Raw genomic sequence first — 25503 nt, forward strand, 5'->3', positions numbered from 1 at the left:
AGGTGAAAAGGACTCATCGAATGAAATTTCTTTTTGTTTCCCTTCCACGAGAGGAAGAATATTATTCCCACACACACGCATACAATCAAACGGCGTGTAAAAAAAGTTTGAGGATGCCAACGACACATGGCGTTCCCAAGTGGTCACCCACCTAAGTACTAACCATGCCCGATGTTGCTTAACTTCGGTGATCGGACGAGAACCGGTGTTTTCAACATGGTATGGTCGTTGACAAGTATGCTCCTGCTATGTCCGCAACATAAGCGCCGTCGAAGGAGGCTGGACGGAGCTAAAAATAGAACATTCTCACAATGTTCAGTTCTTCCAACAACAAGGTGAAAAGGACTCATTGAATGTAATTTCTTTTTGTTTCCCTTCCACGAGAGGAACAATATTATTCCCACACACACGCATTCAACCAAACGGCGTGTAAAAAGTTTGAGGATGCCAACGACACATGGCGTTCCCAAGTGGTCACCCACCTAAGTACTAACCATGCCCGATGTTGCTTAACTTCGGTGATCGGACGAGAACCGGTGTTTTCAACATGGTATGGTCGTTGACAAGTATGCTCCTGCTATGTTCGCAACATAAGCGCCGTCGAAGGAGGCTGGACGGAGCTGAAAATAGAACATTCTCACAATGTTCAGTTCTTCCAACAACAAGGTGAAAAGGACTCATTGAATGTAATTTCTTTTTGTTTCCCTTCCACGAGAGGAACAATATTATTCCCACACACACGCACACAACCAAACGGCGTGTAAAAAGTTTGAGGATGCCAACGACACATGGCGTTCCCAAGTGGTCACCCACCTAAGTACTAACCATGCCCGATGTTGCTTAACTTCGGTGATCGGACGAGAACCAGTGTTTTCAACATGGTATGGTCGTTGACAAGTATGCTCCTGCTATGTCCGCAACATAAGCGCCGTCGAAGGAGGCTGGACGGAGCTAAAAATAGAACATTCTCACAATGGCCATTTCTTCCAACAACAAGGTGAAAAGGACTCATTTAATGAAATTTCTTTTTGTTTCCCTTCCACGAGAGGAAGAATATTATTCCCACACACACGCATACAACCAAACGGCGTGTAAAAAGTTTGAGGATGCCAACGACACATGGCGTTCCCAAGTGGTCACCCACCTAAGTACTAACCATGCCCGATGTTGCTTAACTTCGGTGATCGGACGAGAACCGGTGTTTTCAACATGGTATGGTCGTTGACAAGTATGCTCCTGCTATGTCCGCAACATAAGCGTCGTCGAAGGAGGCTGGACGGAGCTAAAAATAGAACATTCTCACAATGGCCATTTCTTCCAACAACAAGGTGAAAAGGACTCATTGAATGTAATTTCTTTTTGTTTCCCTTCCACGAGAGGAACAATATTATTCCCACACACACGCACACAACCAAACGGTGTGTAAAAAGTTTGAGGATGCCAACGACACATGGCGTTCCCAAGTGGTCACCCACCTAAGTACTAACCATGCCCGATGTTGCTTAACTTCGGTGATCGGACGAGAACCGGTGTTTTCAACATGGTATGGTCGTTGACAAGTATGCTCCTGCTATGTTCGCAACATAAACGCCGTCGAAGGAGGCTGAACGGAGCTAAAAATAGAATATTCTCACAATGTTCAGTTCTTCCAACAACAAGGTGAAAAGGACTCATTTAATGAAATTACTTTTTGTTTCCCTTCCACGAGAGGAAGAATATTATTCCCACACACACGCACACAACCAAACGGCGTGTAAAAAGTTTGAGGATGCCAACGACACATGGCGTTCCCAAGTGGTCACCCACCTAAGTACTAACCATGCCCGATGTTGCTTAACTTCGGTGATCGGACGAGAACCGGTGTTTTCAACATGGTATGGTCGTTGACAAGTATGCTCCTGCTATGTCCGCAACATAAGCGCCGTCGAAGGAGGCTGCCAGGAGCTAAAAATAGAACATTCTCACAATGTTCAGTTCTTCCAACAACAAGGCAAAAAGGACTTATCGAATGAAATTACTTTTTGTTTCCCGTCCACGTGAGGAAGAATATTATTCCCACACACACGCACACAACCAAACGGTGTGTAAAAAGTTTGAGGATGCCAACGACACATGGCGTTCCCAAGTGGTCACCCACCTAAGTACTAACCATGCCCGATGTTGCTTAACTTCGGTGATCGGACGAGAACCGGTGTTTTCAACATGGTATGGTCGTTGACAAGTATGCTCCTGCTATGTCCGCAACATAAGCGTCGTCGAAGGAGGCTGGACGGAGCTAAAAATAGAACATTCTCACAATGGCCATTTCTTCCAACAACAAGGTGAAAAGGACTCATTGAATGTAATTTCTTTTTGTTTCCCTTCCACGAGAGGAACAATATTATTCCCACACACACGCACACAACCAAACGGTGTGTAAAAAGTTTGAGGATGCCAACGACACATGGCGTTCCCAAGTGGTCACCCACCTAAGTACTAACCATGCCCGATGTTGCTTAACTTCGGTGATCGGACGAGAACCGGTGTTTTCAACATGGTATGGTCGTTGACAAGTATGCTCCTGCTATGTTCGCAACATAAACGCCGTCGAAGGAGGCTGGACGGAGCTAAAAATAGAATATTCTCACAATGTTCAGTTCTTCCAACAACAAGGTGAAAAGGACTCATCGAATGAAATTTCTTTTTGTTTCCCTTCCACGAGAGGAAGAATATTATTCCCACACACACGCACACAACCAAACGGCGTGTAAAAAAAGTTTGAGGATGCCAACGACACATGGCGTTCCCAAGTGGTCACCCACCTAAGTACTAACCATGCCCGATGTTGCTTAACTTCGGTGATCGGACGAGAACCGGTGTTTTCAACATGGTATGGTCGTTGACAAGTATGCTCCTGCTATGTCCGCAACATAAGCGCCGTCGAAGGAGGCTGGACGGAGCTAAAAATAGAACATTCTCACAATGGCCAGTTCTTCCAACAACAAGGCAAAAAGGACTTATCGAATGAAATTACTTTTTGTTTCCCTTCCACGAGAGGAAGAATATTATTCCCACACACACGCATTCAAACAAACGGTGTGTAAAAAAGTTTGAGCATGCCAACGACACATGGCGTTCCCAAGTGGTCACCCACCTAAGTACTAACCATGCCCGATGTTGCTTAACTTCGGTGATCGGACGAGAACCGGTGTTTTCAACATGGTATGGTCGTTGACAAGTATGCTCCTGCTATGTCCGCAACATAAGCGCCGTCGAAGGAGGCTGCCAGGAGCTAAAAATAGAACATTCTCACAATGTTCAGTTCTTCCAACAACAAGGTGAAAAGGACTCATTGAATGTAATTTCTTTTTGTTTCCCTTCCACGAGAGGAAGAATATTATTCCCACACACACGCATTCAACCAAACGGCGTGTAAAAAGTTTGAGGATGCCAACGACACATGGCGTTCCCAAGTGGTCACCCACCTAAGTACTAACCATGCCCGATGTTGCTTAACTTCGGTGATCGGACGAGAACCGGTGTTTTCAACATGGTATGGTCGTTGACAAGTATGCTCCTGCTATGTTCGCAACATAAGCGCCGTCGAAGGAGGCTGGACGGAGCTAAAAATAGAACATTCTCACAATGTTCAGTTCTTCCAACAACAAGGTGAAAAGGACTCATTGAATGTAATTTCTTTTTGTTTCCCTTCCACGAGAGGAACAATATTATTCCCACACACACGCACACAACCAAACGGCGTGTAAAAAGTTTGAGGATGCCAACGACACATGGCGTTCCCAAGTGGTCACCCACCTAAGTACTAACCATGCCCGATGTTGCTTAACTTCGGTGATCGGACGAGAACCGGTGTTTTCAACATGGTATGGTCGTTGACAAGTATGCTCCTGCTATGTTCGCAACATAAACGCCGTCGAAGGAGGCTGGACGGAGCTAAAAATAGAATATTCTCACAATGTTCAGTTCTTCCAACAACAAGGTGAAAAGGACTCATCGAATGAAATTTCTTTTTGTTTCCCTTCCACGAGAGGAAGAATATTATTCCCACACACACGCATACAATCAAACGGCGTGTAAAAAAAGTTTGAGGATGCCAACGACACATGGCGTTCCCAAGTGGTCACCCACCTAAGTACTAACCATGCCCGATGTTGCTTAACTTCGGTGATCGGACGAGAACCGGTGTTTTCAACATGGTATGGTCGTTGACAAGTATGCTCCTGCTATGTCCGCAACATAAGCGCCGTCGAAGGAGGCTGGACGGAGCTAAAAATAGAACATTCTCACAATGGCCATTTCTTCCAACAACAAGGTGAAAAGGACTCATTTAATGAAATTTCTTTTTGTTTCCCTTCCACGAGAGGAACAATATTATTCCCACACACACGCACACAACCAAACGGCGTGTAAAAAGTTTGAGGATGCCAACGACACATGGCGTTCCCAAGTGGTCACCCACCTAAGTACTAACCATGCCCGATGTTGCTTAACTTCGGTGATCGGACGAGAACCGGTGTTTTCAACATGGTATGGTCGTTGACAAGTATGCTCCTGCTATGTCCGCAACATAAGCGTCGTCGAAGGAGGCTGGACGGAGCTAAAAATAGAACATTCTCACAATGGCCATTTCTTCCAACAACAAGGTGAAAAGGACTCATCGATTGAAATTACTTTTTGTTTCCCTTCCACGAGAGGAACAATATTATTCCCACACACACGCACACAACCAAACGGTGTGTAAAAAGTTTGAGGATGCCAACGACACATGGCGTTCCCAAGTGGTCACCCACCTAAGTACTAACCATGCCCGATGTTGCTTAACTTCGGTGATCGGACGAGAACCGGTGTTTTCAACATGGTATGGTCGTTGACAAGTATGCTCCTGCTATGTTCGCAACATAAACGCCGTCGAAGGAGGCTGGACGGAGCTAAAAATAGAATATTCTCACAATGTTCAGTTCTTCCAACAACAAGGTGAAAAGGACTCATCGAATGAAATTTCTTTTTGTTTCCCTTCCACGAGAGGAAGAATATTATTCCCACACACACGCATACAATCAAACGGCGTGTAAAAAAAGTTTGAGGATGCCAACGACACATGGCGTTCCCAAGTGGTCACCCACCTAAGTACTAACCATGCCCGATGTTGCTTAACTTCGGTGATCGGACGAGAACCGGTGTTTTCAACATGGTATGGTCGTTGACAAGTATGCTCCTGCTATGTCCGCAACATAAGCGCCGTCGAAGGAGGCTGGACGGAGCTAAAAATAGAACATTCTCACAATGGCCATTTCTTCCAACAACAAGGTGAAAAGGACTCATTGAATGTAATTTCTTTTTGTTTCCCTTCCACGAGAGGAAGAATATTATTCCCACACACACGCATTCAACCAAACGGCGTGTAAAAAGTTTGAGGATGCCAACGACACATGGCGTTCCCAAGTGGTCACCCACCTAAGTACTAACCATGCCCGATGTTGCTTAACTTCGGTGATCGGACGAGAACCGGTGTTTTCAACATGGTATGGTCGTTGACAAGTATGCTCCTGCTATGTCCGCAACATAAGCGTCGTCGAAGGAGGCTGGACGGAGCTAAAAATAGAACATTCTCACAATGTTCAGTTCTTCCAACAACAAGGTGAAAAGGACTCATTTAATGAAATTACTTTTTGTTTCCCTTCCACGAGAGGAAGAATATTATTCCCACACACATGCACACAACCAAACGGCGTGTAAAAAGTTTGAGGATGCCAACGACACATGGCGTTCCCAAGTGGTCACCCACCTAAGTACTAACCATGCCCGATGTTGCTTAACTTCGGTGATCGGACGAGAACCGGTGTTTTCAACATGGTATGGTCGTTGACAAGTATGCTCCTGCTATGTCCGCAACATAAGCGCCGTCGAAGGAGGCTGCCAGGAGCTAAAAATAGAATATTCTCACAATGTTCAGTTCTTCCAACAACAAGGTGAAAAGGACACATCGAATGAAATTACTTTTTGTTTCCCTTCCACGAGAGGAAGAATATTATTCCCACACACACGCACACAACCAAACGGTGTGTAAAAAGTTTGAGGATGCCAACGACACATGGCGTTCCCAAGTGGTCACCCACCTAAGTACTAACCATGCCCGATGTTGCTTAACTTCGGTGATCGGACGAGAACCGGTGTTTTCAACATGGTATGGTCGTTGACAAGTATGCTCCTGCTATGTCCGCAACATAAGCGTCGTCGAAGGAGGCTACCAGGAGCTAAAAATAGAACATTCTCACAATGGCCATTTCTTCCAACAACAAGGTGAAAAGGACTCATTGAATGTAATTTCTTTTTGTTTCCCTTCCACGAGAGGAACAATATTATTCCCACACACACGCACACAACCAAACGGCGTGTAAAAAGTTTGAGGATGCCAACGACACATGGCGTTCCCAAGTGGTCACCCACCTAAGTACTAACCATGCCCGATGTTGCTTAACTTCGGTGATCGGACGAGAACCGGTGTTTTCAACATGGTATGGTCGTTGACAAGTATGCTCCTGCTATGTCCGCAACATAAGCGCCGTCGAAGGAGGCTGCCAGGAGCTAAAAATAGAACATTCTCACAATGTTCAGTTCTTCCAACAACAAGGCAAAAAGGACTTATCGAATGAAATTACTTTTTGTTTCCCTTCCACGTGAGGAAGAATATTATTCCCACACACACGCACACAACCAAACGGTGTGTAAAAAGTTTGAGGATGCCAACGACACATGGCGTTCCCAAGTGGTCACCCACCTAAGCTAACCATGCCCGATGTTGCTTAACTTCGGTGATCGGACGAGAACCGGTGTTTTCAACATGGTATGGTCGTTGACAAGTATGCTCCTGCTATGTCCGCAACATAAGCGTCGTCGAAGGAGGCTGGACGGAGCTAAAAATAGAACATTCTCACAATGGCCATTTCTTCCAACAACAAGGTGAAAAGGACTCATTGAATGTAATTTCTTTTTGTTTCCCTTCCACGAGAGGAACAATATTATTCCCACACACACGCACACAACCAAACGGCGTGTAAAAAAAGTTTGAGGATGCCAACGACACATGGCGTTCCCAAGTGGTCACCCACCTAAGTACTAACCATGCCCGATGTTGCTTAACTTCGGTGATCGGACGAGAACCGGTGTTTTCAACATGGTATGGTCGTTGACAAGTATGCTCCTGCTATGTTCGCAACATAAACGCCGTCGAAGGAGGCTGAACGGAGCTAAAAATAGAATATTCTCACAATGTTCAGTTCTTCCAACAACAAGGTGAAAAGGACTCATCGAATGAAATTTCTTTTTGTTTCCCTTCCACGAGAGGAAGAATATTATTCCCACACACACGCACACAACCAAACGGCGTGTAAAAAAAGTTTGAGGATGCCAACGACACATGGCGTTCCCAAGTGGTCACCCACCTAAGTACTAACCATGCCCGATGTTGCTTAACTTCGGTGATCGGACGAGAACCGGTGTTTTCAACATGGTATGGTCGTTGACAAGTATGCTCCTGCTATGTCCGCAACATAAGCGCCGTCGAAGGAGGCTGGACGGAGCTAAAAATAGAACATTCTCACAATGGCCAGTTCTTCCAACAAGGTGAAAAGGACTCATTGAATGTAATTTCTTTTTGTTTCCCTTCCACGAGAGGAACAAAATTATTCCAACACACACGCACACAACCAAACGGCGTGTAAAAAGTTTGAGGATGCCAACGACACATGGCGTTCCCAAGTGGTCACCCACCTAAGTACTAACCATGCCCGATGTTGCTTAACTTCGGTGATCGGACGAGAACCGGTGTTTTCAACATGGTATGGTCGTTGACAAGTATGCACCTGCTATGTCCGCAACATAAGCGCCGTCGAAGGAGGCTGGACGGAGCTAAAAATAGAACATTCTCACAATGTTCAGTTCTTCCAACAACAAGGTGAAAAGGACTCATTGAATGTAATTTCTTTTTGTTTCCCTTCCAAGAGAGGAACAATATTATTCCCACACACACGCACACAACCAAACGGCGTGTAAAAAGTTTGAGGATGCCAACGACACATGGCGTTCCCAAGTGGTCACCCACCTAAGTACTAACCATGCCCGATGTTGCTTAACTTCGGTGATCGGACGAGAACCGGTGTTTTCAACATGGTATGGTCGTTGACAAGTATGCTCCTGCTATGTTCGCAACATAAGCGCCGTCGAAGGAGGCTGGACGGAGCTAAAAATAGAACATTCTCACAATGTTCAGTTCTTCCAACAACAAGGTGAAAAGGACTCATTGAATGTAATTTCTTTTTGTTTCCCTTCCACGAGAGGAACAATATTATTCCCACACACACGCACACAACCAAACGGCGTGTAAAAAGTTTGAGGATGCCAACGACACATGGCGTTCCCAAGTGGTCACCCACCTAAGTACTAACCATGCCCGATGTTGCTTAACTTCGGTGATCGGACGAGAACCGGTGTTTTCAACATGGTATGGTCGTTGACAAGTATGCTCCTGCTATGTCCGCAACATAAGCGCCGTCGAAGGAGGCTGGACGGAGCTAAAAATAGAACATTCTCACAATGTTCAGTTCTTCCAACAACAAGGTGAAAAGGACTCATTGAATGTAATTTCTTTTTGTTTCCCTTCCACGAGAGGAACAATATTATTCCCACACACACGCACACAACCAAACGGCGTGTAAAAAGTTTGAGGATGCCAACGACACATGGCGTTCCCAAGTGGTCACCCACCTAAGTACTAACCATGCCCGATGTTGCTTAACTTCGGTGATCGGACGAGAACCGGTGTTTTCAACATGGTATGGTCGTTGACAAGTATGCTCCTGCTATGTCCGCAACATAAGCGCCGTCGAAGGAGGCTGCCAGGAGCTAAAAATAGAACATTCTCACAATGTTCAGTTCTTCCAACAACAAGGTGAAAAGGACTCATTTAATGTAATTTCTTTTTGTTTCCCTTCCACGAGAGGAAGAATATTATTCCCACACACACGCACACAACCAAACGGCGTGTAAAAAGTTTGAGGATGCCAACGACACATGGCGTTCCCAAGTGGTCACCCACCTAAGTACTAACCATGCCCGATGTTGCTTAACTTCGGTGATCGGACGAGAACCGGTGTTTTCAACATGGTATGGTCGTTGACAAGTATGCTCCTGCTATGTCCGCAACATAAGCGCCGTCGAAGGAGGCTGGACGGAGCTAAAAATAGAACATTCTCACAATGGCCAGTTCTTCCAACAAGGTGAAAAGGACTCATTGAATGTAATTTCTTTTTGTTTCCCTTCCACGAGAGGAACAAAATTATTCCAACACACACGCACACAACCAAACGGCGTGTAAAAAGTTTGAGGATGCCAACGACACATGGCGTTCCCAAGTGGTCACCCACCTAAGTACTAACCATGCCCGATGTTGCTTAACTTCGGTGATCGGACGAGAACCGGTGTTTTCAACATGGTATGGTCGTTGACAAGTATGCTCCTGCTATGTCCGCAACATAAGCGCCGTCGAAGGAGGCTGGACGGAGCTAAAAATAGAACATTCTCACAATGTTCAGTTCTTCCAACAACAAGGTGAAAAGGACTCATTGAATGTAATTTCTTTTTGTTTCCCTTCCACGAGAGGAACAATATTATTCCCACACACACGCACACAACCAAACGGCGTGTAAAAAGTTTGAGGATGCCAACGACACATGGCGTTCCCAAGTGGTCACCCACCTAAGTACTAACCATGCCCGATGTTGCTTAACTTCGGTGATCGGACGAGAACCGGTGTTTTCAACATGGTATGGTCGTTGACAAGTATGCTCCTGCTATGTTCGCAACATAAACGCCGTCGAAGGAGGCTGGACGGAGCTAAAAATAGAATATTCTCACAATGTTCAGTTCTTCCAACAACAAGGTGAAAAGGACTCATCGAATGAAATTTCTTTTTGTTTCCCTTCCACGAGAGGAAGAATATTATTCCCACACACACGCATACAATCAAACGGCGTGTAAAAAAAGTTTGAGGATGCCAACGACACATGGCGTTCCCAAGTGGTCACCCACCTAAGTACTAACCATGCCCGATGTTGCTTAACTTCGGTGATCGGACGAGAACCGGTGTTTTCAACATGGTATGGTCGTTGACAAGTATGCTCCTGCTATGTCCGCAACATAAGCGCCGTCGAAGGAGGCTGGACGGAGCTAAAAATAGAACATTCTCACAATGGCCAGTTCTTCCAACAAGGTGAAAAGGACTCATTGAATGTAATTTCTTTTTGTTTCCCTTCCACGAGAGGAACAAAATTATTCCAACACACACGCACACAACCAAACGGCGTGTAAAAAGTTTGAGGATGCCAACGACACATGGCGTTCCCAAGTGGTCACCCACCTAAGTACTAACCATGCCCGATGTTGCTTAACTTCGGTGATCGGACGAGAACCGGTGTTTTCAACATGGTATGGTCGTTGACAAGTATGCTCCTGCTATGTCCGCAACATAAGCGCCGTCGAAGGAGGCTGCCAGGAGCTAAAAATAGAATATTCTCACAATGTTCAGTTCTTCCAACAACAAGGTGAAAAGGACTCATCGAATGAAATTTCTTTTTGTTTCCCTTCCACGAGAGGAAGAATATTATTCCCACACACACGCACACAACCAAACGGCGTGTAAAAAAAGTTTGAGGATGCCAACGACACATGGCGTTCCCAAGTGGTCACCCACCTAAGTACTAACCATGCCCGATGTTGCTTAACTTCGGTGATCGGACGAGAACCGGTGTTTTCAACATGGTATGGTCGTTGACAAGTATGCTCCTGCTATGTCCGCAACATAAGCGCCGTCGAAGGAGGCTGGACGGAGCTAAAAATAGAACATTCTCACAATGGCCAGTTCTTCCAACAAGGTGAAAAGGACTCATTGAATGTAATTTCTTTTTGTTTCCCTTCCACGAGAGGAAGAATATTATTCCCACACACACGCACACAACCAAACGGCGTGTAAAAAGTTTGAGGATGCCAACGACACATGGCGTTCCCAAGTGGTCACCCACCTAAGTACTAACCATGCCCGATGTTGCTTAACTTCGGTGATCGGACGAGAACCGGTGTTTTCAACATGGTATGGTCGTTGACAAGTATGCTCCTGCTATGTCCGCAACATAAGCGCCGTCGAAGGAGGCTGCCAGGAGCTAAAAATAGAACATTCTCACAATGTTCAGTTCTTCCAACAACAAGGTGAAAAGGACTCATTTAATGTAATTTCTTTTTGTTTCCCTTCCACGAGAGGAACAATATTATTCCCACACACACGCACACAACCAAACGGCGTGTAAAAAGTTTGAGGATGCCAACGACACATGGCGTTCCCAAGTGGTCACCCACCTAAGTACTAACCATGCCCGATGTTGCTTAACTTCGGTGATCGGACGAGAACCGGTGTTTTCAACATGGTATGGTCGTTGACAAGTATGCTCCTGCTATGTTCGCAACATAAGCGCCGTCGAAGGAGGCTGGACGGAGCTAAAAATAGAACATTCTCACAATGTTCAGTTCTTCCAACAACAAGGTGAAAAGGACTCATTGAATGTAATTTCTTTTTGTTTCCCTTCCACGAGAGGAACAATATTATTCCCACACACACGCACACAACCAAACGGCGTGTAAAAAGTTTGAGGATGCCAACGACACATGGCGTTCCCAAGTGGTCACCCACCTAAGTACTAACCATGCCCGATGTTGCTTAACTTCGGTGATCGGACGAGAACCGGTGTTTTCAACATGGTATGGTCGTTGACAAGTATGCTCCTGCTATGTCCGCAACATAAGCGCCGTCGAAGGAGGCTGGACGGAGCTAAAAATAGAACATTCTCACAATGTTCAGTTCTTCCAACAACAAGGTGAAAAGGACTCATTGAATGTAATTTCTTTTTGTTTCCCTTCCACGAGAGGAACAATATTATTCCCACACACACGCACACAACCAAACGGCGTGTAAAAAGTTTGAGGATGCCAACGACACATGGCGTTCCCAAGTGGTCACCCACCTAAGTACTAACCATGCCCGATGTTGCTTAACTTCGGTGATCGGACGAGAACCGGTGTTTTCAACATGGTATGGTCGTTGACAAGTATGCTCCTGCTATGTTCGCAACATAAGCGCCGTCGAAGGAGGCTGGACGGAGCTAAAAATAGAACATTCTCACAATGTTCAGTTCTTCCAACAACAAGGTGAAAAGGACTCATTGAATGTAATTTCTTTTTGTTTCCCTTCCACGAGAGGAACAATATTATTCCAACACACACGCACACAACCAAACGGCGTGTAAAAAGTTTGAGGATGCCAACGACACATGGCGTTCCCAAGTGGTCACCCACCTAAGTACTAACCATGCCCGATGTTGCTTAACTTCGGTGATCGGACGAGAACCGGTGTTTTCAACATGGTATGGTCGTTGACAAGTATGCTCCTGCTATGTCCGCAACATAAGCGCCGTCGAAGGAGGCTGCCAGGAGCTAAAAATAGAACATTCTCACAATGTTCAGTTCTTCCAACAACAAGGTGAAAAGGACTCATTGAATGTAATTTCTTTTTGTTTCCCTTCCACGAGAGGAAGAATATTATTCCCACACACACGCACACAACCAAACGGCGTGTAAAAAGTTTGAGGATGCCAACGACACATGGCGTTCCCAAGTGGTCACCCACCTAAGTACTAACCATGCCCGATGTTGCTTAACTTCGGTGATCGGACGAGAACCGGTGTTTTCAACATGGTATGGTCGTTGACAAGTATGCTCCTGCTATGTTCGCAACATAAACGCCGTCGAAGGAGGCTGGACGGAGCTAAAAATAGAATATTCTCACAATGTTCAGTTCTTCCAACAACAAGGTGAAAAGGACTCATCGAATGAAATTTCTTTTTGTTTCCCTTCCACGAGAGGAAGAATATTATTCCCACACACACGCATACAATCAAACGGCGTGTAAAAAAAGTTTGAGGATGCCAACGACACATGGCGTTCCCAAGTGGTCACCCACCTAAGTACTAACCATGCCCGATGTTGCTTAACTTCGGTGATCGGACGAGAACCGGTGTTTTCAACATGGTATGGTCGTTGACAAGTATGCTCCTGCTATGTCCGCAACATAAGCGCCGTCGAAGGAGGCTGGACGGAGCTAAAAATAGAACATTCTCACAATGTTCAGTTCTTCCAACAACAAGGTGAAAAGGACTCATTGAATGTAATTTCTTTTTGTTTCCCTTCCACGAGAGGAACAATATTATTCCCACACACACGCATTCAACCAAACGGCGTGTAAAAAGTTTGAGGATGCCAACGACACATGGCGTTCCCAAGTGGTCACCCACCTAAGTACTAACCATGCCCGATGTTGCTTAACTTCGGTGATCGGACGAGAACCGGTGTTTTCAACATGGTATGGTCGTTGACAAGTATGCTCCTGCTATGTTCGCAACATAAACGCCGTCGAAGGAGGCTGGACGGAGCTAAAAATAGAATATTCTCACAATGTTCAGTTCTTCCAACAACAAGGTGAAAAGGACTCATCGAATGAAATTTCTTTTTGTTTCCCTTCCACGAGAGGAACAATATTATTCCCACACACACGCATACAATCAAACGGCGTGTAAAAAAAGTTTGAGGATGGCAACGACACATGGCGTTCCCAAGTGGTCACCCACCTAAGTACTAACCATGCCCGATGTTGCTTAACTTCGGTGATCGGACGAGAACCGGTGTTTTCAACATGGTATGGTCGTTGACAAGTATGCTCCTGCTATGTTCGCAACATAAACGCCGTCGAAGGAGGCTGGACGGAGCTAAAAATAGAATATTCTCACAATGTTCAGTTCTTCCAACAACAAGGTGAAAAGGACTCATCGAATGAAATTTCTTTTTGTTTCCCTTCCACGAGAGGAAGAATATTATTCCCACACACACGCACACAACCAAACGGCGTGTAAAAAAAGTTTGAGGATGCCAACGACACATGGCGTTCCCAAGTGGTCACCCACCTAAGTACTAACCATGCCCGATGTTGCTTAACTTCGGTGATCGGACGAGAACCGGTGTTTTCAACATGGTATGGTCGTTGACAAGTATGCTCCTGCTATGTCCGCAACATAAGCGCCGTCGAAGGAGGCTGGACGGAGCTAAAAATAGAACATTCTCACAATGGCCAGTTCTTCCAACAAGGTGAAAAGGACTCATTGAATGTAATTTCTTTTTGTTTCCCTTCCACGAGAGGAACAAAATTATTCCAACACACACGCACACAACCAAACGGCGTGTAAAAAGTTTGAGGATGCCAACGACACATGGCGTTCCCAAGTGGTCACCCACCTAAGTACTAACCATGCCCGATGTTGCTTAACTTCGGTGATCGGACGAGAACCGGTGTTTTCAACATGGTATGGTCGTTGACAAGTATGCTCCTGCTATGTCCGCAACATAAGCGCCGTCGAAGGAGGCTGCCAGGAGCTAAAAATAGAACATTCTCACAATGTTCAGTTCTTCCAACAACGAGGTGAAAAGGACTCATTGAATGTAATTTCTTTTTGTTTCCCTTCCACGAGAGGAAGAATATTATTCCCACACACACGCATTCAACCAAACGGCGTGTAAAAAGTTTGAGGATGCCAACGACACATGGCGTTCCCAAGTGGTCACCCACCTAAGTACTAACCATGCCCGATGTTGCTTAACTTCGGTGATCGGACGAGAACCGGTGTTTTCAACATGGTATGGTCGTTGACAAGTATGCTCCTGCTATGTCCGCAACATAAGCGCCGTCGAAGGAGGCTGGACGGAGCTAAAAATAGAACATTCTCACAATGGCCAGTTCTTCCAACAAGGTGAAAAGGACTCATTGAATGTAATTTCTTTTTGTTTCCCTTCCACGAGAGGAACAAAATTATTCCAACACACACGCACACAACCAAACGGCGTGTAAAAAGTTTGAGGATGCCAACGACACATGGCGTTCCCAAGTGGTCACCCACCTAAGTACTAACCATGCCCGATGTTGCTTAACTTCGGTGATCGGACGAGAACCGGTGTTTTCAACATGGTATGGTCGTTGACAAGTATGCTCCTGCTATGTCCGCAACATAAGCGCCGTCGAAGGAGGCTGCCAGGAGCTAAAAATAGAACATTCTCACAATGTTCAGTTCTTCCAACAACAAGGTGAAAAGGACTCATTGAATGTAATTTCTTTTTGTTTCCCTTCCACGAGAGGAAGAATATTATTCCCACACACACGCACACAACCAAACGGCGTGTAAAAAGTTTGAGGATGCCAACGACACATGGCGTTCCCAAGTGGTCACCCACCTAAGTACTAACCATGCCCGATGTTGCTTAACTTCGGTGATCGGACGAGAACCGGTGTTTTCAACATGGTATGGTCGTTGACAAGTATGCTCCTGCTATGTTCGCAACATAAACGCCGTCGAAGGAGGCTGGACGGAGCTAAAAATAGAACATTCTCACAATGTTCAGTTCTTCCAACAACAAGGTGAAAAGGACTCATTGAATGTAATTTCTTTTTGTTTCCCTTCCACGAGAGGAACAATATTATTCCCACACACACGCACACAACCAAACGGCGTGTAAAAAGTTTGAGGATGCCAACGACACATGGCGTTCCCAAGTGGTCACCCACCTAAGTACTAACCATGCCCGATGTTGCTTAACTTCGGTGATCGGACGAGAACCAGTGTTTTCAACATGGTATGGTCGTTGACAAGTATGCTCCTGCTATGTCCGCAACATAAGCGCCGTCGAAGGAGGCTGGACGGAGCTAAAAATAGAACATTCTCACAATGGCCATTTCTTCCAACAACAAGGTGAAAAGGACTCATTTAATGAAATTTCTTTTTGTTTCCCTTCCACGAGAGGAAGAATATTATTCCCACACACACGCATACAACCAAACGGCGTGTAAAAAGTTTGAGGATGCCAACGACACATGGCGTTCCCAAGTGGTCACCCACCTAAGTACTAACCATGCCCGATGTTGCTTAACTTCGGTGATCGGACGAGAACCGGTGTTTTCAACATGGTATGGTCGTTGACAAGTATGCTCCTGCTATGTCCGCAACATAAGCGCCGTCGAAGGAGGCTGGACGGAGCTAAAAATAGAACATTCTCACAATGGCCAGTTCTTCCAACAACAAGGTGAAAAAGACTCATTGAATGAAATTACTTTTTGTTTCCCTTCCACGAGAGGAAGAATATTATTCCCACACACACGCACACAACCAAACGGCGTGTAAAAAGTTTGAGGATGCCAACGACACATGGCGTTCCCAAGTGGTCACCCACCTAAGTACTAACCATGCCCGATGTTGCTTAACTTCGGTGATCGGACGAGAACCGGTGTTTTCAACATGGTATGGTCGTTGACAAGTATGCTCCTGCTATGTCCGCAACATAAGCGCCGTCGAAGGAGGCTGCCAGGAGCTAAAAATAGAACATTCTCACAATGTTCAGTTCTTCCAACAACAAGGCAAAAAGGACTTATCGAATGAAATTACTTTTTGTTTCCCTTCCACGTGAGGAAGAATATTATTCCCACACACACGCACACAACCAAACGGTGTGTAAAAAGTTTGAGGATGCCAACGACACATGGCGTTCCCAAGTGGTCACCCACCTAAGTACTAACCATGCCCGATGTTGCTTAACTTCGGTGATCGGACGAGAACCGGTGTTTTCAACATGGTATGGTCGTTGACAAGTATGCTCCTGCTATGTTCGCAACATAAGCGCCGTCGAAGGAGGCTGGACGGAGCTAAAAATAGAACATTCTCACAATGGCCAGTTCTTCCAACAACAAGGTGAAAAGGACACATCGAATGAAATTACTTTTTGTTTCCCTTCCACGAGAGGAAGAATATTATTCCCACACACACGCATTCAACCAAACGGCGTGTAAAAAGTTTGAGGATGCCAACGACACATGGCGTTCCCAAGTGGTCACCCACCTAAGTACTAACCATGCCCGATGTTGCTTAACTTCGGTGATCGGACGAGAACCGGTGTTTTCAACATGGTATGGTCGTTGACAAGTATGCTCCTGCTATGTCCGCAACATAAGCGCCGTCGAAGGAGGCTACCAGGAGCTAAAAATAGAACATTCTCACAATGGCCAGTTCTTCCAACAACAAGGTGAAAAGGACACATCGATTGAAATTACTTTTTGTTTCCCTTCCTCGAGAGGAACAATATTATTCCCACACACACGCACACAACCAAACGGCGTGTAAAAAGTTTGAGGATGCCAACGACACATGGCGTTCCCAAGTGGTCACCCACCTAAGTACTAACCATGCCCGATGTTGCTTAACTTCGGTGATCGGACGAGAACCGGTGTTTTCAACATGGTATGGTCGTTGACAAGTATGCTCCTGCTATGTCCGCAACATAAGCGCCGTCGAAGGAGGCTGGACGGAGCTAAAAATAGAACATTCTCACAATGGCCAGTTCTTCCAACAACAAGGTGAAAAAGACTCATTGAATGAAATTACTTTTTGTTTCCCTTCCACGAGAGGAAGAATATTATTCCCACACACACGCACACAACCAAACGGCGTGTAAAAAGTTTGAGGATGCCAACGACACATGGCGTTCCCAAGTGGTCACCCACCTAAGTACTAACCATGCCCGATGTTGCTTAACTTCGGTGATCGGACGAGAACCGGTGTTTTCAACATGGTATGGTCGTTGACAAGTATGCTCCTGCTATGTCCGCAACATAAGCGCCGTCGAAGGAGGCTGCCAGGAGCTAAAAATAGAACATTCTCACAATGTTCAGTTCTTCCAACAACAAGGCAAAAAGGACTTATCGAATGAAATTACTTTTTGTTTCCCTTCCACGTGAGGAAGAATATTATTCCCACACACACGCACACAACCAAACGGTGTGTAAAAAGTTTGAGGATGCCAACGACACATGGCGTTCCCAAGTGGTCACCCACCTAAGTACTAACCATGCCCGATGTTGCTTAACTTCGGTGATCGGACGAGAACCGGTGTTTTCAACATGGTATGGTCGTTGACAAGTATGCTCCTGCTATGTCCGCAACATAAGCGCCGTCGAAGGAGGCTGGACGGAGCTAAAAATAGAACATTCTCACAATGGCCAGTTCTTCCAACAACAAGGTGAAAAGGACACATCGAATGAAATTTCTTTTTGTTTCCCTTCCACGAGAGGAAGAATATTATTCCCACACACACGCATTCAACCAAACGGCGTGTAAAAAGTTTGAAGATGCCAACGACACATGGCGTTCCCAAGTGGTCACCCACCTAAGTACTAGCCATGCCCGATGTTGCTTAACTTCGGTGATCGGACGAGAACCGGTGTTTTCAACATGGTATGGTCGTTGACAAGTATGCTCCTGCTATGTCCGCAACATAAGCGCCGTCGAAGGAGGCTGGACGGAGCTAAAAATAGAACATTCTCACAATGGCCAGTTCTTCCAACAACAAGGTGAAAAAGACTCATTGAATGAAATTACTTTTTGTTTCCCTTCCACGAGAGGAAGAATATTATTCCCACACACACGCACACAACCAAACGGCGTGTAAAAAGTTTGAGGATGCCAACGACACATGGCGTTCCCAAGTGGTCACCCACCTAAGTACTAACCATGCCCGATGTTGCTTAACTTCGGTGATCGGACGAGAACCGGTGTTTTCAACATGGTATGGTCGTTGACAAGTATGCTCCTGCTATGTCCGCAACATAAGCGCCGTCGAAGGAGGCTGCCAGGAGCTAAAAATAGAACATTCTCACAATGTTCAGTTCTTCCAACAACAAGGCAAAAAGGACTTATCGAATGAAATTACTTTTTGTTTCCCTTCCACGTGAGGAAGAATATTATTCCCACACACACGCACACAACCAAACGGTGTGTAAAAAGTTTGAGGATGCCAACGACACATGGCGTTCCCAAGTGGTCACCCACCTAAGTACTAACCATGCCCGATGTTGCTTAACTTCGGTGATCGGACGAGAACCGGTGTTTTCAACATGGTATGGTCGTTGACAAGTATGCTCCTGCTATGTCCGCAACATAAGCGCCGTCGAAGGAGGCTGGACGGAGCTAAAAATAGAACATTCTCACAATGGCCAGTTCTTCCAACAACAAGGTGAAAAGGACACATCGAATGAAATTTCTTTTTGTTTCCCTTCCACGAGAGGAAGAATATTATTCCCACACACACGCATTCAACCAAACGGCGTGTAAAAAGTTTGAAGATGCCAACGACACATGGCGTTCCCAAGTGGTCACCCACCTAAGTACTAACCATGCCCGATGTTGCTTAACTTCGGTGATCGGACGAGAACCGGTGTTTTCAACATGGTATGGTCGTTGACAAGTATGCTCCTGCTATGTTCGCAACATAAGCGCCGTCGAAGGAGGCTGGACGGAGCTAAAAATAGAACATTCTCACAATGGCCAGTTCTTCCAACAACAAGGTGAAAAAGACTCATTTAATGAAATTTCTTTTTGTTTCCCTTCCACGAGAGGAACAATATTATTCCCACACACACGCACACAACCAAACGGCGTGTAAAAAGTTTGAGGATGCCAACGACACATGGCGTTCCCAAGTGGTCACCCACCTAAGTACTAACCATGCCCGATGTTGCTTAACTTCGGTGATCGGACGAGAACCGGTGTTTTCAACATGGTATGGTCGTTGACAAGTATGCTCCTGCTATGTCCGCAACATAAGCGTCGTCGAAGGAGGCTGGACGGAGCTAAAAATAGAACATTCTCACAATGTTCAGTTCTTCCAACAACAAGGTGAAAAGGACTCATTGAATGTAATTTCTTTTTGTTTCCCTTCCACGAGAGGAACAATATTATTCCCACACACACGCACACAACCAAACGGCGTGTAAAAAGTTTGAGGATGCCAACGACACATGGCGTTCCCAAGTGGTCACCCACCTAAGTACTAACCATGCCCGATGTTGCTTAACTTCGGTGATCGGACGAGAACCGGTGTTTTCAACATGGTATGGTCGTTGACAAGTATGCTCCTGCTATGTCCGCAACATAAGCGCCGTCGAAGGAGGCTGCCAGGAGCTAAAAATAGAACATTCTCACAATGTTCAGTTCTTCCAACAACAAGGTGAAAAGGACTCATTGAATGTAATTTCTTTTTGTTTCCCTTCCACGAGAGGAAGAATATTATTCCCACACACACGCATTCAACCAAACGGCGTGTAAAAAGTTTGAGGATGCCAACGACACATGGCGTTCCCAAGTGGTCACCCACCTAAGTACTAACCATGCCCGATGTTGCTTAACTTCGGTGATCGGACGAGAACCGGTGTTTTCAACATGGTATGGTCGTTGACAAGTATGCTCCTGCTATGTCCGCAACATAAGCGCCGTCGAAGGAGGCTGGACGGAGCTAAAAATAGAACATTCTCACAATGGCCAGTTCTTCCAACAAGGTGAAAAGGACTCATTGAATGTAATTTCTTTTTGTTTCCCTTCCACGAGAGGAACAAAATTATTCCAACACACACGCACACAACCAAACGGCGTGTAAAAAGTTTGAGGATGCCAACGACACATGGCGTTCCCAAGTGGTCACCCACCTAAGTACTAACCATGCCCGATGTTGCTTAACTTCGGTGATCGGACGAGAACCGGTGTTTTCAACATGGTATGGTCGTTGACAAGTATGCTCCTGCTATGTCCGCAACATAAGCGCCGTCGAAGGAGGCTGCCAGGAGCTAAAAATAGAACATTCTCACAATGTTCAGTTCTTCCAACAACAAGGTGAAAAGGACTCATTGAATGTAATTTCTTTTTGTTTCCCTTCCACGAGAGGAAGAATATTATTCCCACACACACGCACACAACCAAACGGCGTGTAAAAAGTTTGAGGATGCCAACGACACATGGCGTTCCCAAGTGGTCACCCACCTAAGTACTAACCATGCCCGATGTTGCTTAACTTCGGTGATCGGACGAGAACCGGTGTTTTCAACATGGTATGGTCGTTGACAAGTATGCTCCTGCTATGTTCGCAACATAAACGCCGTCGAAGGAGGCTGGACGGAGCTAAAAATAGAACATTCTCACAATGTTCAGTTCTTCCAACAACAAGGTGAAAAGGACTCATTGAATGTAATTTCTTTTTGTTTCCCTTCCACGAGAGGAACAATATTATTCCCACACACACGCACACAACCAAACGGCGTGTAAAAAGTTTGAGGATGCCAACGACACATGGCGTTCCCAAGTGGTCACCCACCTAAGTACTAACCATGCCCGATGTTGCTTAACTTCGGTGATCGGACGAGAACCAGTGTTTTCAACATGGTATGGTCGTTGACAAGTATGCTCCTGCTATGTCCGCAACATAAGCGCCGTCGAAGGAGGCTGGACGGAGCTAAAAATAGAACATTCTCACAATGGCCATTTCTTCCAACAACAAGGTGAAAAGGACTCATTTAATGAAATTTCTTTTTGTTTCCCTTCCACGAGAGGAAGAATATTATTCCCACACACACGCATACAACCAAACGGCGTGTAAAAAGTTTGAGGATGCCAACGACACATGGCGTTCCCAAGTGGTCACCCACCTAAGTACTAACCATGCCCGATGTTGCTTAACTTCGGTGATCGGACGAGAACCGGTGTTTTCAACATGGTATGGTCGTTGACAAGTATGCTCCTGCTATGTCCGCAACATAAGCGCCGTCGAAGGAGGCTGGACGGAGCTAAAAATAGAACATTCTCACAATGGCCAGTTCTTCCAACAACAAGGTGAAAAAGACTCATTGAATGAAATTACTTTTTGTTTCCCTTCCACGAGAGGAAGAATATTATTCCCACACACACGCACACAACCAAACGGCGTGTAAAAAGTTTGAGGATGCCAACGACACATGGCGTTCCCAAGTGGTCACCCACCTAAGTACTAACCATGCCCGATGTTGCTTAACTTCGGTGATCGGACGAGAACCGGTGTTTTCAACATGGTATGGTCGTTGACAAGTATGCTCCTGCTATGTCCGCAACATAAGCGCCGTCGAAGGAGGCTGCCAGGAGCTAAAAATAGAACATTCTCACAATGTTCAGTTCTTCCAACAACAAGGCAAAAAGGACTTATCGAATGAAATTACTTTTTGTTTCCCTTCCACGTGAGGAAGAATATTATTCCCACACACACGCACACAACCAAACGGTGTGTAAAAAGTTTGAGGATGCCAACGACACATGGCGTTCCCAAGTGGTCACCCACCTAAGTACTAACCATGCCCGATGTTGCTTAACTTCGGTGATCGGACGAGAACCGGTGTTTTCAACATGGTATGGTCGTTGACAAGTATGCTCCTGCTATGTTCGCAACATAAGCGCCGTCGAAGGAGGCTGGACGGAGCTAAAAATAGAACATTCTCACAATGGCCAGTTCTTCCAACAACAAGGTGAAAAGGACACATCGAATGAAATTACTTTTTGTTTCCCTTCCACGAGAGGAAGAATATTATTCCCACACACACGCATTCAACCAAACGGCGTGTAAAAAGTTTGAGGATGCCAACGACACATGGCGTTCCCAAGTGGTCACCCACCTAAGTACTAACCATGCCCGATGTTGCTTAACTTCGGTGATCGGACGAGAACCGGTGTTTTCAACATGGTATGGTCGTTGACAAGTATGCTCCTGCTATGTCCGCAACATAAGCGCCGTCGAAGGAGGCTACCAGGAGCTAAAAATAGAACATTCTCACAATGGCCAGTTCTTCCAACAACAAGGTGAAAAGGACACATCGATTGAAATTACTTTTTGTTTCCCTTCCTCGAGAGGAACAATATTATTCCCACACACACGCACACAACCAAACGGCGTGTAAAAAGTTTGAGGATGCCAACGACACATGGCGTTCCCAAGTGGTCACCCACCTAAGTACTAACCATGCCCGATGTTGCTTAACTTCGGTGATCGGACGAGAACCGGTGTTTTCAACATGGTATGGTCGTTGACAAGTATGCTCCTGCTATGTCCGCAACATAAGCGCCGTCGAAGGAGGCTGGACGGAGCTAAAAATAGAACATTCTCACAATGGCCAGTTCTTCCAACAACAAGGTGAAAAAGACTCATTGAATGAAATTACTTTTTGTTTCCCTTCCACGAGAGGAAGAATATTATTCCCACACACACGCACACAACCAAACGGCGTGTAAAAAGTTTGAGGATGCCAACGACACATGGCGTTCCCAAGTGGTCACCCACCTAAGTACTAACCATGCCCGATGTTGCTTAACTTCGGTGATCGGACGAGAACCGGTGTTTTCAACATGGTATGGTCGTTGACAAGTATGCTCCTGCTATGTCCGCAACATAAGCGCCGTCGAAGGAGGCTGCCAGGAGCTAAAAATAGAACATTCTCACAATGTTCAGTTCTTCCAACAACAAGGCAAAAAGGACTTATCGAATGAAATTACTTTTTGTTTCCCTTCCACGTGAGGAAGAATATTATTCCCACACACACGCACACAACCAAACGGTGTGTAAAAAGTTTGAGGATGCCAACGACACATGGCGTTCCCAAGTGGTCACCCACCTAAGTACTAACCATGCCCGATGTTGCTTAACTTCGGTGATCGGACGAGAACCGGTGTTTTCAACATGGTATGGTCGTTGACAAGTATGCTCCTGCTATGTCCGCAACATAAGCGCCGTCGAAGGAGGCTGGACGGAGCTAAAAATAGAACATTCTCACAATGGCCAGTTCTTCCAACAACAAGGTGAAAAGGACACATCGAATGAAATTTCTTTTTGTTTCCCTTCCACGAGAGGAAGAATATTATTCCCACACACACGCATTCAACCAAACGGCGTGTAAAAAGTTTGAAGATGCCAACGACACATGGTTTTCCCAAGTGGTCACCCACCTAAGTACTAGCCATGCCCGATGTTGCTTAACTTCGGTGATCGGACGAGAACCGGTGTTTTCAACATGGTATGGTCGTTGACAAGTATGCTCCTGCTATGTCCGCAACATAAGCGCCGTCGAAGGAGGCTGGACGGAGCTAAAAATAGAACATTCTCACAATGGCCAGTTCTTCCAACAACAAGGTGAAAAAGACTCATTGAATGAAATTACTTTTTGTTTCCCTTCCACGAGAGGAAGAATATTATTCCCACACACACGCACACAACCAAACGGCGTGTAAAAAGTTTGAGGATGCCAACGACACATGGCGTTCCCAAGTGGTCACCCACCTAAGTACTAACCATGCCCGATGTTGCTTAACTTCGGTGATCGGACGAGAACCGGTGTTTTCAACATGGTATGGTCGTTGACAAGTATGCTCCTGCTATGTCCGCAACATAAGCGCCGTCGAAGGAGGCTGCCAGGAGCTAAAAATAGAACATTCTCACAATGTTCAGTTCTTCCAACAACAAGGCAAAAAGGACTTATCGAATGAAATTACTTTTTGTTTCCCTTCCACGTGAGGAAGAATATTATTCCCACACACACGCACACAACCAAACGGTGTGTAAAAAGTTTGAGGATGCCAACGACACATGGCGTTCCCAAGTGGTCACCCACCTAAGTACTAACCATGCCCGATGTTGCTTAACTTCGGTGATCGGACGAGAACCGGTGTTTTCAACATGGTATGGTCGTTGACAAGTATGCTCCTGCTATGTCCGCAACATAAGCGCCGTCGAAGGAGGCTGGACGGAGCTAAAAATAGAACATTCTCACAATGGCCAGTTCTTCCAACAACAAGGTGAAAAGGACTTATCGAATGAAATTTCTGTTTGTTTCCCTTCCACGAGAGGAAGAATATTATTCCCACACACACGCATTCAACCAAACGGCGTGTAAAAAGTTTGAAGATGCCAACGACACATGGCGTTCCCAAGTGGTCACCCACCTAAGTACTAACCATGCCCGATGTTGCTTAACTTCGGTGATCGGACGAGAACCGGTGTTTTCAACATGGTATGGTCGTTGACAAGTATGCTCCTGCTATGTTCGCAACATAAGCGCCGTCGAAGGAGGCTGGACGGAGCTAAAAATAGAACATTCTCACAATGGCCAGTTCTTCCAACAACAAGGTGAAAAAGACTCATTTAATGAAATTTCTTTTTGTTTCCCTTCCACGAGAGGAACAATATTATTCCCACACACACGCACACAACCAAACGGCGTGTAAAAAGTTTGAGGATGCCAACGACACATGGCGTTCCCAAGTGGTCACCCACCTAAGTACTAACCATGCCCGATGTTGCTTAACTTCGGTGATCGGACGAGAACCGGTGTTTTCAACATGGTATGGTCGTTGACAAGTATGCTCCTGCTATGTCCGCAACATAAGCGTCGTCGAAGGAGGCTGGACGGAGCTAAAAATAGAACATTCTCACAATGTTCAGTTCTTCCAACAACAAGGTGAAAAGGACTCA

At 45.7% G+C, this 25503-nt stretch overlaps 77 non-coding genes across 77 annotated transcripts; all 77 read right to left on the reverse strand.

Moving 5' to 3' along the window:
* Window positions 1-114: 114 nt before the first annotated feature.
* LOC131268340 (5S ribosomal RNA) lies at window positions 115-233 on the reverse strand. Its single transcript, XR_009178885.1, has one exon. It is a non-coding gene; the product is annotated as a 5S ribosomal RNA (ribosomal RNA).
* A 212-nt stretch (window positions 234-445) lies between these two features.
* On the reverse strand, window positions 446-564 carry LOC131268341 (5S ribosomal RNA). The gene has a single exon (XR_009178886.1). It is a non-coding gene; the product is annotated as a 5S ribosomal RNA (ribosomal RNA).
* Window positions 565-776: 212 nt separating this feature from the next.
* LOC131267842 (5S ribosomal RNA) lies at window positions 777-895 on the reverse strand. The gene has a single exon (XR_009178421.1). It is a non-coding gene; the product is annotated as a 5S ribosomal RNA (ribosomal RNA).
* A 212-nt stretch (window positions 896-1107) lies between these two features.
* On the reverse strand, window positions 1108-1226 carry LOC131268342 (5S ribosomal RNA). Its single transcript, XR_009178887.1, has one exon. It is a non-coding gene; the product is annotated as a 5S ribosomal RNA (ribosomal RNA).
* Window positions 1227-1438: 212 nt separating this feature from the next.
* LOC131268343 (5S ribosomal RNA) lies at window positions 1439-1557 on the reverse strand. Its single transcript, XR_009178888.1, has one exon. It is a non-coding gene; the product is annotated as a 5S ribosomal RNA (ribosomal RNA).
* A 212-nt stretch (window positions 1558-1769) lies between these two features.
* On the reverse strand, window positions 1770-1888 carry LOC131268344 (5S ribosomal RNA). The gene has a single exon (XR_009178889.1). It is a non-coding gene; the product is annotated as a 5S ribosomal RNA (ribosomal RNA).
* A 212-nt stretch (window positions 1889-2100) lies between these two features.
* LOC131268345 (5S ribosomal RNA) lies at window positions 2101-2219 on the reverse strand. Its single transcript, XR_009178890.1, has one exon. It is a non-coding gene; the product is annotated as a 5S ribosomal RNA (ribosomal RNA).
* Window positions 2220-2431: 212 nt separating this feature from the next.
* LOC131268346 (5S ribosomal RNA) lies at window positions 2432-2550 on the reverse strand. The gene has a single exon (XR_009178891.1). It is a non-coding gene; the product is annotated as a 5S ribosomal RNA (ribosomal RNA).
* Window positions 2551-2764: 214 nt separating this feature from the next.
* LOC131268348 (5S ribosomal RNA) lies at window positions 2765-2883 on the reverse strand. The gene has a single exon (XR_009178892.1). It is a non-coding gene; the product is annotated as a 5S ribosomal RNA (ribosomal RNA).
* A 213-nt stretch (window positions 2884-3096) lies between these two features.
* Window positions 3097-3215, reverse strand: LOC131268349 (5S ribosomal RNA). The gene has a single exon (XR_009178893.1). It is a non-coding gene; the product is annotated as a 5S ribosomal RNA (ribosomal RNA).
* Window positions 3216-3427: 212 nt separating this feature from the next.
* LOC131268350 (5S ribosomal RNA) lies at window positions 3428-3546 on the reverse strand. Its single transcript, XR_009178894.1, has one exon. It is a non-coding gene; the product is annotated as a 5S ribosomal RNA (ribosomal RNA).
* A 212-nt stretch (window positions 3547-3758) lies between these two features.
* On the reverse strand, window positions 3759-3877 carry LOC131268352 (5S ribosomal RNA). Its single transcript, XR_009178896.1, has one exon. It is a non-coding gene; the product is annotated as a 5S ribosomal RNA (ribosomal RNA).
* A 214-nt stretch (window positions 3878-4091) lies between these two features.
* On the reverse strand, window positions 4092-4210 carry LOC131268353 (5S ribosomal RNA). Its single transcript, XR_009178897.1, has one exon. It is a non-coding gene; the product is annotated as a 5S ribosomal RNA (ribosomal RNA).
* A 212-nt stretch (window positions 4211-4422) lies between these two features.
* On the reverse strand, window positions 4423-4541 carry LOC131268354 (5S ribosomal RNA). Its single transcript, XR_009178898.1, has one exon. It is a non-coding gene; the product is annotated as a 5S ribosomal RNA (ribosomal RNA).
* Window positions 4542-4753: 212 nt separating this feature from the next.
* On the reverse strand, window positions 4754-4872 carry LOC131268355 (5S ribosomal RNA). The gene has a single exon (XR_009178899.1). It is a non-coding gene; the product is annotated as a 5S ribosomal RNA (ribosomal RNA).
* Window positions 4873-5086: 214 nt separating this feature from the next.
* LOC131268356 (5S ribosomal RNA) lies at window positions 5087-5205 on the reverse strand. Its single transcript, XR_009178900.1, has one exon. It is a non-coding gene; the product is annotated as a 5S ribosomal RNA (ribosomal RNA).
* Window positions 5206-5417: 212 nt separating this feature from the next.
* Window positions 5418-5536, reverse strand: LOC131268357 (5S ribosomal RNA). Its single transcript, XR_009178901.1, has one exon. It is a non-coding gene; the product is annotated as a 5S ribosomal RNA (ribosomal RNA).
* A 212-nt stretch (window positions 5537-5748) lies between these two features.
* On the reverse strand, window positions 5749-5867 carry LOC131268358 (5S ribosomal RNA). The gene has a single exon (XR_009178902.1). It is a non-coding gene; the product is annotated as a 5S ribosomal RNA (ribosomal RNA).
* A 212-nt stretch (window positions 5868-6079) lies between these two features.
* On the reverse strand, window positions 6080-6198 carry LOC131268359 (5S ribosomal RNA). The gene has a single exon (XR_009178903.1). It is a non-coding gene; the product is annotated as a 5S ribosomal RNA (ribosomal RNA).
* Window positions 6199-6410: 212 nt separating this feature from the next.
* Window positions 6411-6529, reverse strand: LOC131268360 (5S ribosomal RNA). The gene has a single exon (XR_009178904.1). It is a non-coding gene; the product is annotated as a 5S ribosomal RNA (ribosomal RNA).
* A 212-nt stretch (window positions 6530-6741) lies between these two features.
* LOC131267899 (5S ribosomal RNA) lies at window positions 6742-6858 on the reverse strand. The gene has a single exon (XR_009178475.1). It is a non-coding gene; the product is annotated as a 5S ribosomal RNA (ribosomal RNA).
* Window positions 6859-7072: 214 nt separating this feature from the next.
* On the reverse strand, window positions 7073-7191 carry LOC131268361 (5S ribosomal RNA). The gene has a single exon (XR_009178905.1). It is a non-coding gene; the product is annotated as a 5S ribosomal RNA (ribosomal RNA).
* Window positions 7192-7405: 214 nt separating this feature from the next.
* Window positions 7406-7524, reverse strand: LOC131268364 (5S ribosomal RNA). Its single transcript, XR_009178907.1, has one exon. It is a non-coding gene; the product is annotated as a 5S ribosomal RNA (ribosomal RNA).
* Window positions 7525-7733: 209 nt separating this feature from the next.
* Window positions 7734-7852, reverse strand: LOC131268365 (5S ribosomal RNA). The gene has a single exon (XR_009178908.1). It is a non-coding gene; the product is annotated as a 5S ribosomal RNA (ribosomal RNA).
* A 212-nt stretch (window positions 7853-8064) lies between these two features.
* Window positions 8065-8183, reverse strand: LOC131268366 (5S ribosomal RNA). The gene has a single exon (XR_009178909.1). It is a non-coding gene; the product is annotated as a 5S ribosomal RNA (ribosomal RNA).
* A 212-nt stretch (window positions 8184-8395) lies between these two features.
* LOC131268367 (5S ribosomal RNA) lies at window positions 8396-8514 on the reverse strand. Its single transcript, XR_009178910.1, has one exon. It is a non-coding gene; the product is annotated as a 5S ribosomal RNA (ribosomal RNA).
* A 212-nt stretch (window positions 8515-8726) lies between these two features.
* LOC131268368 (5S ribosomal RNA) lies at window positions 8727-8845 on the reverse strand. The gene has a single exon (XR_009178911.1). It is a non-coding gene; the product is annotated as a 5S ribosomal RNA (ribosomal RNA).
* A 212-nt stretch (window positions 8846-9057) lies between these two features.
* On the reverse strand, window positions 9058-9176 carry LOC131268369 (5S ribosomal RNA). Its single transcript, XR_009178912.1, has one exon. It is a non-coding gene; the product is annotated as a 5S ribosomal RNA (ribosomal RNA).
* Window positions 9177-9385: 209 nt separating this feature from the next.
* LOC131268370 (5S ribosomal RNA) lies at window positions 9386-9504 on the reverse strand. Its single transcript, XR_009178913.1, has one exon. It is a non-coding gene; the product is annotated as a 5S ribosomal RNA (ribosomal RNA).
* Window positions 9505-9716: 212 nt separating this feature from the next.
* Window positions 9717-9835, reverse strand: LOC131268371 (5S ribosomal RNA). The gene has a single exon (XR_009178914.1). It is a non-coding gene; the product is annotated as a 5S ribosomal RNA (ribosomal RNA).
* A 214-nt stretch (window positions 9836-10049) lies between these two features.
* LOC131268372 (5S ribosomal RNA) lies at window positions 10050-10168 on the reverse strand. The gene has a single exon (XR_009178915.1). It is a non-coding gene; the product is annotated as a 5S ribosomal RNA (ribosomal RNA).
* Window positions 10169-10377: 209 nt separating this feature from the next.
* LOC131268373 (5S ribosomal RNA) lies at window positions 10378-10496 on the reverse strand. Its single transcript, XR_009178916.1, has one exon. It is a non-coding gene; the product is annotated as a 5S ribosomal RNA (ribosomal RNA).
* A 214-nt stretch (window positions 10497-10710) lies between these two features.
* LOC131268375 (5S ribosomal RNA) lies at window positions 10711-10829 on the reverse strand. Its single transcript, XR_009178918.1, has one exon. It is a non-coding gene; the product is annotated as a 5S ribosomal RNA (ribosomal RNA).
* Window positions 10830-11038: 209 nt separating this feature from the next.
* Window positions 11039-11157, reverse strand: LOC131268376 (5S ribosomal RNA). The gene has a single exon (XR_009178919.1). It is a non-coding gene; the product is annotated as a 5S ribosomal RNA (ribosomal RNA).
* A 212-nt stretch (window positions 11158-11369) lies between these two features.
* On the reverse strand, window positions 11370-11488 carry LOC131268377 (5S ribosomal RNA). Its single transcript, XR_009178920.1, has one exon. It is a non-coding gene; the product is annotated as a 5S ribosomal RNA (ribosomal RNA).
* A 212-nt stretch (window positions 11489-11700) lies between these two features.
* LOC131268378 (5S ribosomal RNA) lies at window positions 11701-11819 on the reverse strand. Its single transcript, XR_009178921.1, has one exon. It is a non-coding gene; the product is annotated as a 5S ribosomal RNA (ribosomal RNA).
* Window positions 11820-12031: 212 nt separating this feature from the next.
* LOC131268380 (5S ribosomal RNA) lies at window positions 12032-12150 on the reverse strand. The gene has a single exon (XR_009178922.1). It is a non-coding gene; the product is annotated as a 5S ribosomal RNA (ribosomal RNA).
* A 212-nt stretch (window positions 12151-12362) lies between these two features.
* On the reverse strand, window positions 12363-12481 carry LOC131268382 (5S ribosomal RNA). The gene has a single exon (XR_009178924.1). It is a non-coding gene; the product is annotated as a 5S ribosomal RNA (ribosomal RNA).
* A 212-nt stretch (window positions 12482-12693) lies between these two features.
* Window positions 12694-12812, reverse strand: LOC131268383 (5S ribosomal RNA). Its single transcript, XR_009178925.1, has one exon. It is a non-coding gene; the product is annotated as a 5S ribosomal RNA (ribosomal RNA).
* A 214-nt stretch (window positions 12813-13026) lies between these two features.
* Window positions 13027-13145, reverse strand: LOC131268384 (5S ribosomal RNA). The gene has a single exon (XR_009178926.1). It is a non-coding gene; the product is annotated as a 5S ribosomal RNA (ribosomal RNA).
* A 212-nt stretch (window positions 13146-13357) lies between these two features.
* LOC131268385 (5S ribosomal RNA) lies at window positions 13358-13476 on the reverse strand. The gene has a single exon (XR_009178927.1). It is a non-coding gene; the product is annotated as a 5S ribosomal RNA (ribosomal RNA).
* Window positions 13477-13690: 214 nt separating this feature from the next.
* On the reverse strand, window positions 13691-13809 carry LOC131267837 (5S ribosomal RNA). Its single transcript, XR_009178416.1, has one exon. It is a non-coding gene; the product is annotated as a 5S ribosomal RNA (ribosomal RNA).
* A 214-nt stretch (window positions 13810-14023) lies between these two features.
* LOC131268386 (5S ribosomal RNA) lies at window positions 14024-14142 on the reverse strand. Its single transcript, XR_009178928.1, has one exon. It is a non-coding gene; the product is annotated as a 5S ribosomal RNA (ribosomal RNA).
* Window positions 14143-14351: 209 nt separating this feature from the next.
* Window positions 14352-14470, reverse strand: LOC131268388 (5S ribosomal RNA). Its single transcript, XR_009178930.1, has one exon. It is a non-coding gene; the product is annotated as a 5S ribosomal RNA (ribosomal RNA).
* A 212-nt stretch (window positions 14471-14682) lies between these two features.
* Window positions 14683-14801, reverse strand: LOC131268389 (5S ribosomal RNA). The gene has a single exon (XR_009178931.1). It is a non-coding gene; the product is annotated as a 5S ribosomal RNA (ribosomal RNA).
* Window positions 14802-15010: 209 nt separating this feature from the next.
* On the reverse strand, window positions 15011-15129 carry LOC131268390 (5S ribosomal RNA). The gene has a single exon (XR_009178932.1). It is a non-coding gene; the product is annotated as a 5S ribosomal RNA (ribosomal RNA).
* A 212-nt stretch (window positions 15130-15341) lies between these two features.
* LOC131268391 (5S ribosomal RNA) lies at window positions 15342-15460 on the reverse strand. Its single transcript, XR_009178933.1, has one exon. It is a non-coding gene; the product is annotated as a 5S ribosomal RNA (ribosomal RNA).
* Window positions 15461-15672: 212 nt separating this feature from the next.
* On the reverse strand, window positions 15673-15791 carry LOC131267843 (5S ribosomal RNA). The gene has a single exon (XR_009178422.1). It is a non-coding gene; the product is annotated as a 5S ribosomal RNA (ribosomal RNA).
* Window positions 15792-16003: 212 nt separating this feature from the next.
* On the reverse strand, window positions 16004-16122 carry LOC131268392 (5S ribosomal RNA). Its single transcript, XR_009178934.1, has one exon. It is a non-coding gene; the product is annotated as a 5S ribosomal RNA (ribosomal RNA).
* A 212-nt stretch (window positions 16123-16334) lies between these two features.
* On the reverse strand, window positions 16335-16453 carry LOC131268393 (5S ribosomal RNA). The gene has a single exon (XR_009178935.1). It is a non-coding gene; the product is annotated as a 5S ribosomal RNA (ribosomal RNA).
* A 212-nt stretch (window positions 16454-16665) lies between these two features.
* LOC131268394 (5S ribosomal RNA) lies at window positions 16666-16784 on the reverse strand. The gene has a single exon (XR_009178936.1). It is a non-coding gene; the product is annotated as a 5S ribosomal RNA (ribosomal RNA).
* A 212-nt stretch (window positions 16785-16996) lies between these two features.
* Window positions 16997-17115, reverse strand: LOC131268396 (5S ribosomal RNA). Its single transcript, XR_009178937.1, has one exon. It is a non-coding gene; the product is annotated as a 5S ribosomal RNA (ribosomal RNA).
* A 212-nt stretch (window positions 17116-17327) lies between these two features.
* LOC131268397 (5S ribosomal RNA) lies at window positions 17328-17446 on the reverse strand. The gene has a single exon (XR_009178938.1). It is a non-coding gene; the product is annotated as a 5S ribosomal RNA (ribosomal RNA).
* Window positions 17447-17658: 212 nt separating this feature from the next.
* LOC131268398 (5S ribosomal RNA) lies at window positions 17659-17777 on the reverse strand. Its single transcript, XR_009178939.1, has one exon. It is a non-coding gene; the product is annotated as a 5S ribosomal RNA (ribosomal RNA).
* Window positions 17778-17989: 212 nt separating this feature from the next.
* On the reverse strand, window positions 17990-18108 carry LOC131268400 (5S ribosomal RNA). Its single transcript, XR_009178941.1, has one exon. It is a non-coding gene; the product is annotated as a 5S ribosomal RNA (ribosomal RNA).
* Window positions 18109-18320: 212 nt separating this feature from the next.
* On the reverse strand, window positions 18321-18439 carry LOC131267830 (5S ribosomal RNA). Its single transcript, XR_009178410.1, has one exon. It is a non-coding gene; the product is annotated as a 5S ribosomal RNA (ribosomal RNA).
* Window positions 18440-18651: 212 nt separating this feature from the next.
* On the reverse strand, window positions 18652-18770 carry LOC131268401 (5S ribosomal RNA). Its single transcript, XR_009178942.1, has one exon. It is a non-coding gene; the product is annotated as a 5S ribosomal RNA (ribosomal RNA).
* A 212-nt stretch (window positions 18771-18982) lies between these two features.
* LOC131268402 (5S ribosomal RNA) lies at window positions 18983-19101 on the reverse strand. The gene has a single exon (XR_009178943.1). It is a non-coding gene; the product is annotated as a 5S ribosomal RNA (ribosomal RNA).
* A 212-nt stretch (window positions 19102-19313) lies between these two features.
* Window positions 19314-19432, reverse strand: LOC131268403 (5S ribosomal RNA). Its single transcript, XR_009178944.1, has one exon. It is a non-coding gene; the product is annotated as a 5S ribosomal RNA (ribosomal RNA).
* Window positions 19433-19644: 212 nt separating this feature from the next.
* Window positions 19645-19763, reverse strand: LOC131268404 (5S ribosomal RNA). Its single transcript, XR_009178945.1, has one exon. It is a non-coding gene; the product is annotated as a 5S ribosomal RNA (ribosomal RNA).
* Window positions 19764-19975: 212 nt separating this feature from the next.
* On the reverse strand, window positions 19976-20094 carry LOC131268405 (5S ribosomal RNA). The gene has a single exon (XR_009178946.1). It is a non-coding gene; the product is annotated as a 5S ribosomal RNA (ribosomal RNA).
* A 212-nt stretch (window positions 20095-20306) lies between these two features.
* Window positions 20307-20425, reverse strand: LOC131268406 (5S ribosomal RNA). The gene has a single exon (XR_009178947.1). It is a non-coding gene; the product is annotated as a 5S ribosomal RNA (ribosomal RNA).
* Window positions 20426-20634: 209 nt separating this feature from the next.
* Window positions 20635-20753, reverse strand: LOC131268407 (5S ribosomal RNA). Its single transcript, XR_009178948.1, has one exon. It is a non-coding gene; the product is annotated as a 5S ribosomal RNA (ribosomal RNA).
* Window positions 20754-20965: 212 nt separating this feature from the next.
* Window positions 20966-21084, reverse strand: LOC131268408 (5S ribosomal RNA). Its single transcript, XR_009178949.1, has one exon. It is a non-coding gene; the product is annotated as a 5S ribosomal RNA (ribosomal RNA).
* A 212-nt stretch (window positions 21085-21296) lies between these two features.
* On the reverse strand, window positions 21297-21415 carry LOC131267844 (5S ribosomal RNA). Its single transcript, XR_009178423.1, has one exon. It is a non-coding gene; the product is annotated as a 5S ribosomal RNA (ribosomal RNA).
* Window positions 21416-21627: 212 nt separating this feature from the next.
* Window positions 21628-21746, reverse strand: LOC131268409 (5S ribosomal RNA). The gene has a single exon (XR_009178950.1). It is a non-coding gene; the product is annotated as a 5S ribosomal RNA (ribosomal RNA).
* Window positions 21747-21958: 212 nt separating this feature from the next.
* Window positions 21959-22077, reverse strand: LOC131268412 (5S ribosomal RNA). Its single transcript, XR_009178952.1, has one exon. It is a non-coding gene; the product is annotated as a 5S ribosomal RNA (ribosomal RNA).
* Window positions 22078-22289: 212 nt separating this feature from the next.
* Window positions 22290-22408, reverse strand: LOC131268413 (5S ribosomal RNA). Its single transcript, XR_009178953.1, has one exon. It is a non-coding gene; the product is annotated as a 5S ribosomal RNA (ribosomal RNA).
* A 212-nt stretch (window positions 22409-22620) lies between these two features.
* LOC131268414 (5S ribosomal RNA) lies at window positions 22621-22739 on the reverse strand. The gene has a single exon (XR_009178954.1). It is a non-coding gene; the product is annotated as a 5S ribosomal RNA (ribosomal RNA).
* Window positions 22740-22951: 212 nt separating this feature from the next.
* On the reverse strand, window positions 22952-23070 carry LOC131268415 (5S ribosomal RNA). Its single transcript, XR_009178955.1, has one exon. It is a non-coding gene; the product is annotated as a 5S ribosomal RNA (ribosomal RNA).
* A 212-nt stretch (window positions 23071-23282) lies between these two features.
* Window positions 23283-23401, reverse strand: LOC131268416 (5S ribosomal RNA). Its single transcript, XR_009178956.1, has one exon. It is a non-coding gene; the product is annotated as a 5S ribosomal RNA (ribosomal RNA).
* A 212-nt stretch (window positions 23402-23613) lies between these two features.
* Window positions 23614-23732, reverse strand: LOC131268417 (5S ribosomal RNA). Its single transcript, XR_009178957.1, has one exon. It is a non-coding gene; the product is annotated as a 5S ribosomal RNA (ribosomal RNA).
* A 212-nt stretch (window positions 23733-23944) lies between these two features.
* On the reverse strand, window positions 23945-24063 carry LOC131267811 (5S ribosomal RNA). The gene has a single exon (XR_009178392.1). It is a non-coding gene; the product is annotated as a 5S ribosomal RNA (ribosomal RNA).
* A 212-nt stretch (window positions 24064-24275) lies between these two features.
* Window positions 24276-24394, reverse strand: LOC131268418 (5S ribosomal RNA). The gene has a single exon (XR_009178958.1). It is a non-coding gene; the product is annotated as a 5S ribosomal RNA (ribosomal RNA).
* A 212-nt stretch (window positions 24395-24606) lies between these two features.
* LOC131268419 (5S ribosomal RNA) lies at window positions 24607-24725 on the reverse strand. Its single transcript, XR_009178959.1, has one exon. It is a non-coding gene; the product is annotated as a 5S ribosomal RNA (ribosomal RNA).
* Window positions 24726-24937: 212 nt separating this feature from the next.
* Window positions 24938-25056, reverse strand: LOC131268420 (5S ribosomal RNA). The gene has a single exon (XR_009178960.1). It is a non-coding gene; the product is annotated as a 5S ribosomal RNA (ribosomal RNA).
* A 212-nt stretch (window positions 25057-25268) lies between these two features.
* Window positions 25269-25387, reverse strand: LOC131268421 (5S ribosomal RNA). Its single transcript, XR_009178961.1, has one exon. It is a non-coding gene; the product is annotated as a 5S ribosomal RNA (ribosomal RNA).
* Between the last annotated feature and the right edge of the window lie 116 nt (window positions 25388-25503).

Source organism: Anopheles coustani, chromosome 2, assembly GCF_943734705.1.
Source record: "Anopheles coustani chromosome 2, idAnoCousDA_361_x.2, whole genome shotgun sequence".
In the NCBI taxonomy this organism is placed as follows: domain Eukaryota; kingdom Metazoa; phylum Arthropoda; class Insecta; order Diptera; family Culicidae; genus Anopheles; species Anopheles coustani.